The sequence below is a fragment of the Berghia stephanieae genome, chromosome 2, assembly GCF_034508935.2.
Source record: "Berghia stephanieae isolate SIO BIC M18660-M18661 chromosome 2, UCSD_Bste_1.3, whole genome shotgun sequence".
In the NCBI taxonomy this organism is placed as follows: Eukaryota; Metazoa; Mollusca; class Gastropoda; order Nudibranchia; family Aeolidiidae; genus Berghia; species Berghia stephanieae.
In genome coordinates, this window is record NC_088361.1 from 28842088 (window position 1) to 28851731 (window position 9644).

The 9644-nt window shown below is 35.2% G+C and overlaps 1 protein-coding gene across 2 annotated transcripts in view; it reads left to right on the forward strand.

Moving 5' to 3' along the window:
- Window positions 1-1729: 1729 nt before the first annotated feature.
- LOC144964653 (spermine oxidase-like) overlaps window positions 1730-9644 on the forward strand; it is a 34408-nt gene continuing 26493 nt past the window's right edge. The window contains exon 1 of one of the 2 annotated variants that reach the window (XM_078899147.1): window positions 1730-1751. The gene's annotated coding sequence lies outside the window, so the exon portion shown is untranslated. The other variant, XM_078899146.1, reaches the window with a different exon arrangement.

A 9644-nucleotide genomic window follows, 5' to 3' on the forward strand; every position in this document is an offset into this window, starting at 1 on the left:
AGCTGCGGCCGAACCGTAGCCATCGTAAACTTACGGCACGACACTGACTAAAATATGACGTCAAAAGACAAGTCTTTGGCCACAAAAGAAAACAAATCGTAAGTTGTATTCAATGGGATCATTTACTTGTTTCCTTGAGCACCACTAATAATAACTCACTAGGCGCTGCACAAACCTAAAAAATAACGTCAAAATATGAGTCTTAGTGGGTCCTTGTGTCAGGTCTTAAGTAAACGATGGCTACGGCCGAACCCAGTGACACTCCATTTTGACAGTATTCATCACCATTTTTTACACAGTTAACGTAAATTTGCACTGAAACAACACTCTACAATCGTTAATTTATAGCTCGACACTAGGACTTGTATTTGTATTACGACGTCATTTTGGGTTAGTCTAGTGCAACTCCTTATAATTTGCCGTCAGTTATTCTCAAGGAAATAAATGATTTGCTTTCTTTTGGTGCCATCGTAAAGTCCTTGTATTTTGACGTATTTTTGGTTTGTGTTGGGCAATGGATTTACGAAGACGACGGTACAATGCAATGCATTTTTAACTCCTCTGTATTAAGAATTTGTGAAAGGTATTTATAATTTAGACAACCCTAAAAATTCAAGGCAGCTGCCGCGGTACAGAGCAATTGTAATCTTATTAAAAATCACGCCCTCCACACCCCAAGGCTGCTAATACTCAAGACCTCAGGCAACGTCATAATACATTCTTTCGAGCCGAACCAACTGGTCTGCAAGTTTCTGAGCACTTATTACAATAATTTGACACAGTGACCCATAAAGCCACACCCCATTATGAGGAGCCACGCCTTTTAAGATCGCTTGTGTCAAAAATAGTGAAAATGTTCGGAACTTCCGCCATTTCGACTATTCCTTCCGTCAATGAATTGAGAATGAATAGCGGCGATCGACAACCTTGTGAATTCTGCTTTCAATCCAACAAATAATATATTATTTTACGTCATATCTACACCAGATACATGTTTTGAGTTGATTTCACACGTTAACTTGTGTATAGCATGTCGTTTATTCGGGACGCACTTGGTTGTATCAATTTAAATGGACAATTCCGTTTCTCGAGGGTTGCTTTATGCTATTAATGGAAAAGATCAAAATGCGACTCATTTCGGACCCTCTGATTTTATTATATCGGTAAGTATGATAATGACACCAGAAAAAAAAATATTGCTCAATGCCTATGATGATCCACCAAGTCTTCATGCCAATTATATTTCATATCAAATCGAAGGTTGTGAGGATATCAAAAGTAAATTGTTAAACGGGCTCTTACGCATGAACTAATTTGTTCTTTCGATCATCGGAACAATAAGGTATAAAGAGAATATAGATTTCCTATCAGCACCCTTTAACCTACCGATAGATTTCGCTCTATCAATTACCGTCAGCCTCCCACACAATACCCTCCATTGTTGCCCATTCACGCAATATTCTTGTAAGACGACAATGAATAGTTAATTCGCCAAAGATAAGAGGAAATAGGTTAAAATCTATTATGATGTCGTAATTTATCGAAGAAAATCTCTATCCAGTTAAACCGATAAATCGGGAAACTCAGCTTATCAGTACAATTTTTACCAGGTGAAGAAGGAAGGACATTTCCCGATTAAATGGATTCCTATGTATTATAATTTTAATCGTTTAATTCCCTTCTTCCGCATTCATGGTGTCATTTGAGTTGTTTATATAGGACGAGGTATTCCAGTATTCGCAGTGTCATTGGTACGTAGGCCAGAAGCGTGTGTTGTAACTTACTTTGATAAGAAGTACTGGACGTCTATATCAATATATTATCTCTTATAAATTTGTGACGATTTCACTCTCATTACTCTCTTTGTGTGGCTTGTGGTTCGATATATTTTGACCTTTTATCTCGAGTGCTTTTGAGACGACTTCTTCAGGTAAAATATGTATATTATATCAATAAAAAGGGAGAAATTCCAAATACATCCGCCACTAAAAGCGCGCTCCATTCCCCTGGCGCCACAACCCTAACAAAATAAAGACTCTAGTTGTAGACTCAAAATGTATCTGTATTGGTTACCAGTCCAATGAAAACCGCCTATAATTACTCTTTGTAAAGGAATCGGCGAACTTTATTCATTTTACCTCCCAATACTTCCCGCTTACGTAACAATTTGAGCAATGTTGAGACCTTTAAACATTTACTGTAGACTATCAGGAAGGTGAAATCATAACAAAAAAATTCTTTTCATTTATTTATTTATTTATTCTGAATAATATCGACAGAAATGCTCATTTTGACAGAGTCGGTTTATATAAATAATAATGATGTACATTTAATATAGCGCTTTCTATGCAATTGCATCTCAAAGCGCTTTACAAGAGAAATGCAATTCATTGAATAATAATAAAACTACATATATAAAGCACAACATAATTAGCGTGACACAGATTACATGATTATAAAATAAGACCAATGAGTAAAAGCATTTGTCGAATAAGAATGTTTTAAGATGCGCTTTGAATGTTTCTATTGTTTGCTTTACTTTTCTCTGATCTGCCTGGGCAAAGCGTTCCAGGCTTTTGGGCCAAAAAATTCGACCGTTTTGGAATTTTTTCTTTGGTTCGCTTAACACTGTGGTGTCGCTGTAGCTCCTTAGAAGGCGAAAATTTGACTTCTTTTTAATCAGGTCCCAAAGATAGTGGGGGGCAGGGTCATTTAATCATTAATTTAAAAACAGTGTTCGAAATTTTATATTCAATCCGTACCTTGACGGGAAGCCAGTGCAAAGTTGCCAAAATGGGAGTAGCGTGGTCAATTTATCTTCTCATCAATACAATTCTAGCAGCTGAATTTGCACAGACTGGCTTTCTTTATAAAGAGGGAGGAGAATAGATGGGGTGTTTACCCCATAGGAAGAATTAAAGAATGGACGAAGTAACAAAGCAAACAAACTAGCAATGACTATGAAAATTTTTGTTTTCTATTTTTGTAGGAAATACTACTCTTAAATCAAAGCCCTATCTCCACTGAGTCAAAATCTTTTTAAATTTTGAAAATCCATTAATATATAACAAGGTTATGCCGTTTCAAAGCTGTCATTTATTTGGATGATCCACAAAGAGAACAAAATACGGAAAATATGGGACACTTTTTCTGCGTTTTATTCTGGTTTGTGGCTGTATCTCGCTTATTACATAATATTGATCATTTGGAACTTTCCGAAGTGTAATTTTGTGTCTTCAACCCATACAAAGGACACGAAAAAAGCCTGCTAAATTATTATAAAATCAGTCCCGTGAGATCATGGCTTATGTTATTTCTAGTATTTATTTGAGAGAGAGAGAGACATAACAATGAATCAATACCTTAATTCAAAAAAAGTGCGCGAGGATTTGTGTCGTCAGTCGTCGCGAACAAGGTTACCAGATGGCCACGGTGTGGCCAAATATATAATTTTGTTTCTTTTATTAAATTTTATTCATCTATTTTTGTCTCAGTGACATTTATCCTAGTCTATTCAATTTTTTGTTTGTTAAAATTTAGTTCATTTTAAGTGGGCCAGTCTTAACAGTGAAAGCCATATGATTTTCTATTTAGCCACTTTTGAAGTCGAATTTGGTCAGGTTAAAGTCTGGCCATCTGGCAGCCTTGACTCGCTCACGTCATTTTCGTGTCGTGCGATGAGGAAAGCAAAATGGCTGTCTCCATATTTTCACTCATTGAAATGCAAATTGGGTTGATGTTTTGTGAGAATACGGGAAAAGTACTTATCATAGTTCAATGAAATTTGAAATATAAATAGAAGAAATGTGCATATATAACCGTATGAGCGACAAAATCTCTCCTCTTTGTAGTTTTAGAAATATTGTACTCCAAAGAGTAAAAATCTATTTTTAACGGTCTTCTGGTAATCGTACGAGTTTTGTCGCTTGACATAATCTAAAATGACCTCTTTTCTAATTGCGTGCCAACTTTCAGTCATATTCATCGATAAACAGCGTCGTAATTAATCTTTTAAAATAGCATGTACGCGTGAGGATTTGTGTCGTCCCATATTTTGTCGCGAATTCTTCGTGAGCGAAAAAGAGGCCCAAAGATTTGTGCGGGATAGTCATTGCTAAACACACGCATATAATTGGATCACATTCACACACAGGTACACATTTATATATACAAATACACAGTCAATATTACAACCCCCCTTGTCGGCGTTTATCCCTGTTTCGATTACGATAGCGTTAACCGACTTCTCCCAATGTTTCATTGGTACTAATGCAACTCTGACAAAAACTATCCCTTTCACATGATCTTCATTCCTAGTCCTTTGACCAAATACACATTGACATTTTGTACACAAGAAATTTGCTTTGGTTTAATAGTATTACCTCCCACTAGTATTTAATTTGTAGACGCGTGTATTGTTAAAAGTTGATTTAATTTATTTGCGAACATTTTTGTTTGTCACGTCAAAACAAGTCAAAACAAACACGAGGAAACGATTCCCAATTCAACTCGCTGACAACTAACAACAGGCAAAACTCCCTTTTACTTTTACCATTCTGTTTACCTTGGCCGAGTTATTCCTGAATATAGCAGTAAACTTGTTAAACTTGGATACGCCCCGGCCTGTCTTCTTTACATTATCATTGTAGGGTGATTTGTTGCGCAATAAGTTTCTTTTTTTTATGTGTGTAACATATTTTTATTGTAAACATAAGACTATTGTGTTGATGGGAACAGAGTTACCCAACGACATGGTCCATGCTTCTGCTGACGTGGCGATTTTTTGAAAAAAAAAAAAAATTAAATCCCAAATTTTGCAAGCTAGAAACAGCAAAATTTGCAAAAAATTGCTAAAATTTGCGATTAATTTTCCTCAAAACCCATAATTAGTTCATGAAAGAGAAAGACATTTGTTTGTTTTTAAGGGTTTCACGGCGCTTGCAACAAATGTAAGGTCATATTTCATCCCCAGTAAAAAAGAATAAAATGGGATAGTAAAAAAATAACTCTACTCTTGATTAATTATCTTTCACGTTCTACACGAGCTATCAAGTTAAGAGAAAAAAAATCTTTTTTGTTTTTGCCTTGTTAAAAAAATAATAATATTGTTTTTTTTTCTTTGCAAAATCTCGAAAATTTGCAAAAATGTGCAAATTTTTTTTCAGATTTTGCAAAAAACTGCAGATTCTGCGGCCGCAATGCAAATCAGTGATAATTTGCGATTTTTTGCGGCCGCAAGCGATGCAAAAAACTACCATGTGCTTAGGACTCAAATGGAACCTAGTTCGACTCACTCATTTGATACGAGGATGAGTCAAAAAGTAAAACTGAGTTCATTTCTTTTTCATGTGACGTCATATTTGGCTCAATCGAACCACATATGTACTCTTTAAACCAAAAGTTGAACATTTTAATTCTATCAAATTTTAACAAAGTTATAGCAGTTCAAAATGGCTGCCACATGGATTTCCATCAGCGACAGGAAGCTGTCCATTGAATTTCTCATGTCGAAGAAGAAACCTCGAGTAACATTTTTTAACGCCTTGGGAAAGTTTAAAAACTCAGGCATTCTGTAGAGGCAGTGTTTTTAGGGTGGGTTAAACGTGTATCTCGTCATTTAGAAGAAAATGAGATGCAATCCAAAACCTAACCTGAAATCTCCTCAACCATGTCTTTATCTGACAATTCTTGTGATGGTCGCCGTCCAAGCAGTCTCAACTACGTAAATACAATAAAGACAGAAGCATTGATCAGATCTGATAGAAGAACTTCTCTTGATGAGATAACAAGTACAAATAGATATTGAAGCAACTGAAAGCAAGAATTCGTCGAGTTTGACCGGATTTGGAGATGGAACGAGTACTGTTTCTTCATGAAAATGTCCCTCCAAACATAGGTTTGAGGAAAAGGGAGGTAATCGATGGACAACCCTATCTCACCCTCCGTATTCACCAGACTTGACACTTTCAGGCTTCTAGCATTTTAGTCCACTGAAGGAGGCAATAAGGGGACATCGCTTTGAAGATAACGAAGAACCCAAGACAGTAGTGAAAAATTGGCTGAACTGAAAGTTCAGTCAACTCAGTTTTACGAGGGCCGAATACATGCTTGGCCTTACAAAAAGGTGGACTGTGGCTATCGAGAGAAGCGGAGACTATGTTGAGAAATAGCATTCTACTGGGCTAATGCCAAACCTTAATTTGAGGTATAACGTATGGTATTGATTCCATTTCTTAAAAAAGTGATAAGCAGAGTCCCATAATCTGTTGACTCACCCTCGTTATTAGTTACAGGTCCCTGGGTAATCGAAATCATCACCTCGCCACGTCCATACTATTCGAATAAATAATTTATTATATGGGATCTATCGTGTCAACTGGTATTATGTCGAGAGAAAAAACTAGACGAAAAATCCCCAGAGTTTTGAGTCAAAGTAATAAAGATTGGAAAGTTGATAGTTTAAAATTATTTTTTTTTTTAAATTAAGAAACAAAACTCACTCTCCTCAATAACAGAGTTTATTTTAAATAAAATTAACCGGTAGATTTTGACCAATCAAATAATGGAATTTGTGACACACCCACAAACGTGGTCAGACAAGTATGGTTGGTTGTTTATAAACAATAACGGAAATGAAATCGCCTTCTCTCTGATCAGTTATTGTTTTTATACCGCCAAATCGGTGACGAGTTATCACAGAATTGTCTCGATCAAAGTATAAACATCCAAGTTTACACAGAGTTTTCTGTGTTGGTTCTATCGACCCAGCTGTAGATCAGTGGGTATTTTACTTAGACACATATCATCCATAGTAAAGCCTATGTAGTTCGCTTTGTTAACCAATCACTACCATTGCTTACATTATGACGACTGTCCGAGAGGCGTGGTTATCTAAGTGTCTATTTTATAAGTTTAGTCTAACCTACAGTTTTAATCACCAGACTCAGAGCGGAGCCGTTGTTGACATGTAAATTGAGTTACAATATAGATAGAACGAAGATGACGTCACTCATGTCTTTGTTATTTTTTTTTACCATCCGCATGTTTATGAATAATCATCACTAAACCGCATTTACCAGACTATAAACGTTCAAGATTACACATAGTTTTGTGTTTTAGTCCGATACATTTCCGGATGGCAATGTTGTGAGTTACTTAGCCAAGCGCACACTATTAATAAGACGGCGACAACGAAAATAATGTAAACAGTTAGTTGTATTGAAGAAAACAACCAATGAGATTGGAAATTTCTTTTGTATTGTGACGTAATTTTGTGGTGAATGTCAGGCTACGCTTGGACCGTAGCTATCGTTAACTTATAGCCTGACACTAGAATCCGCTAGGACTCATAGTTTTTGCACAGCTTAGTGACAAAGAAACAAGTGATTCCATTGGTTGACCGAGTGCATACACAACCGTGGCCTTCGTAAAGTTATGGCTTGACACTGACCAAAAACTAACGTCAAAATGCCAGTCCTTTGCCACAAAAGAAAATAAATCATGAGTTGTATTCAATAGTTCAACCAATGAAATAACTTGTTTCAATGAGCTCTACTAACGACAACTCACTAGGCAGTGCAAAAATCAAATAATGACGTCAAAATGCCAGTCCTTTTGGGTTTCAGTGTCAGGCTATAACATAACGATGGCTACAATACAACCGTAGCCATCGTTATGTTATAGCCTGATACTGAAATCCAAAAGGACTGGCAGTTTGACGTCATTATTTGGTTTTTGCACCGCCTAGTGAGTTGTCGTTAGTAGTGCTCATGGAAACAAGTCATTTCATTGGTTGAACTATTGAATACAACTCACGATTTGTTTTCTTTTGTGGCAAAAGACTGGCATTTTGACGTCATTTTTTGGTCAGTGTCAGGCCATAACTTTACGAAGGCCACGATACAACTCACGATTTGTTTTCTTTTGTGGCCAAAGACTTGTCTTTTGACGTCATTTTGTGGTCAGTTCAGGTAACGATGGGCTACGCTCAGATCGGCCATGATCCCGTCGATTGGTCACATTATTATTATTTTTGGGAAGCGTATGAGTGACACAAATTAAATAAGGAAACGCTTTCATATCACTGCATCAATGAATAGATTATGACATGTATTATTTGAATATAACGTTGTCTATTAGCCATGAGTGATTCCTATGAATTCATTTTTCAATTATTTTTATCCCGCTCCCTGTTTGTTTGTACATGTGTTTTTGTAGTTCAGTGTGTATGTGTGTGCGTGGGTGGATATGTGTGTAGGTGAACGGGTGTGAATAGGAGTATGTATGTGTTTGTTAGTCAATATAATCGCACTTGTTTTGAGCTTGTCACACATTAATGACATATATATTATATTGATATTAATGAAACTAGTACGTATATATAATCCTTATTTTTCGCTACAAGTAATGTATGAATATCATGCGACGATAGATATATGTGATTGTTGATTAATGAAGATCATCGTCACAACCATTGTAATTGCCATCATTATTGTTGTGTTGGTTTTCTGTCATTGGAGATGGTTTTACCAAAATGATGATATCTAATATTGTTGATTTTCACTGTCACTGTTTCTTCTTCTTCTTCTTCTTCTTCTTCTTCTTCTTCTTCTTCTTCTTCTTCTTCTTCTTCTTCTTCTTCTTCTTCTTCTTCTTCTTCTTCTTCTTCTTCTTCTTCTTCTTCTTCTTCTTCTTCTTCTTCTTCTTCTTCATGTATTATATTATTATTATTATTATTATTATTATTATTATTATTATTATTATTATTATTATTATTATATTATTATTATTATTATTATTATTATTGTTATTATTGTTATGATTATTATTATTATTGTTATTATTGTTATTATTATAATAATAATAATTATTATTATTATTATTATTATTATTATTATTATTATTATTATTATTATTATTATTATTATTATTTGCTACTATTGATTTTACTTACTTTGGTTTGTTGATTGGAAAAATTATATTCATTTATATTGGCAATTGCCTAAAAATAAACCTTTGAATCCTGAATCATATACTCTTTTGCCTATGACCCATCGATTCTTGTCAACAAAATCTACAAATCAATGCTTAAAAATAGCAATGACTATCCCGCACAAATCTTTGGGCCTCTTTTTCGCTTACGAAGTGCCCGAATTCGCGTCAAAATATGGGACGAAGCCGTTTCGTATATGCTATTTTAAAAAAAAATAATTACGACGCTGTTTATCGATGAATATGACTGAAAGTTGGCACACAGTTAGAAAAGAGGTCATTTTACATTATGTCAAGCGACAAAACTCGTGCGATTACCAGAAGACCGTTAAAAATAGATTTTTACTCTTTGGAGTAAAATATTTCTAAAACTACCGGGCGTGGAGGTTTTGTCGCTGACAAGGTAATACATGAACATTTCTTCTTTTTGGTTGTAAAATTTCATATGAATATGACGAGTACTTTTCCCGTATTTTACAAAACACCATCCTAATTTGCTCTTCAAGTTTCAATCTTTTAATTCACTTATTACGCAAGATACAACCAAAGGTCGAAAAAAAAAAATGCCGAAAAAGCGTCCCATATTTTCGCGTTTTTTTCCTCTTTGCGGGTCATCCAAATAAATTACACCTTTGAAACAGCATAACTTGTTT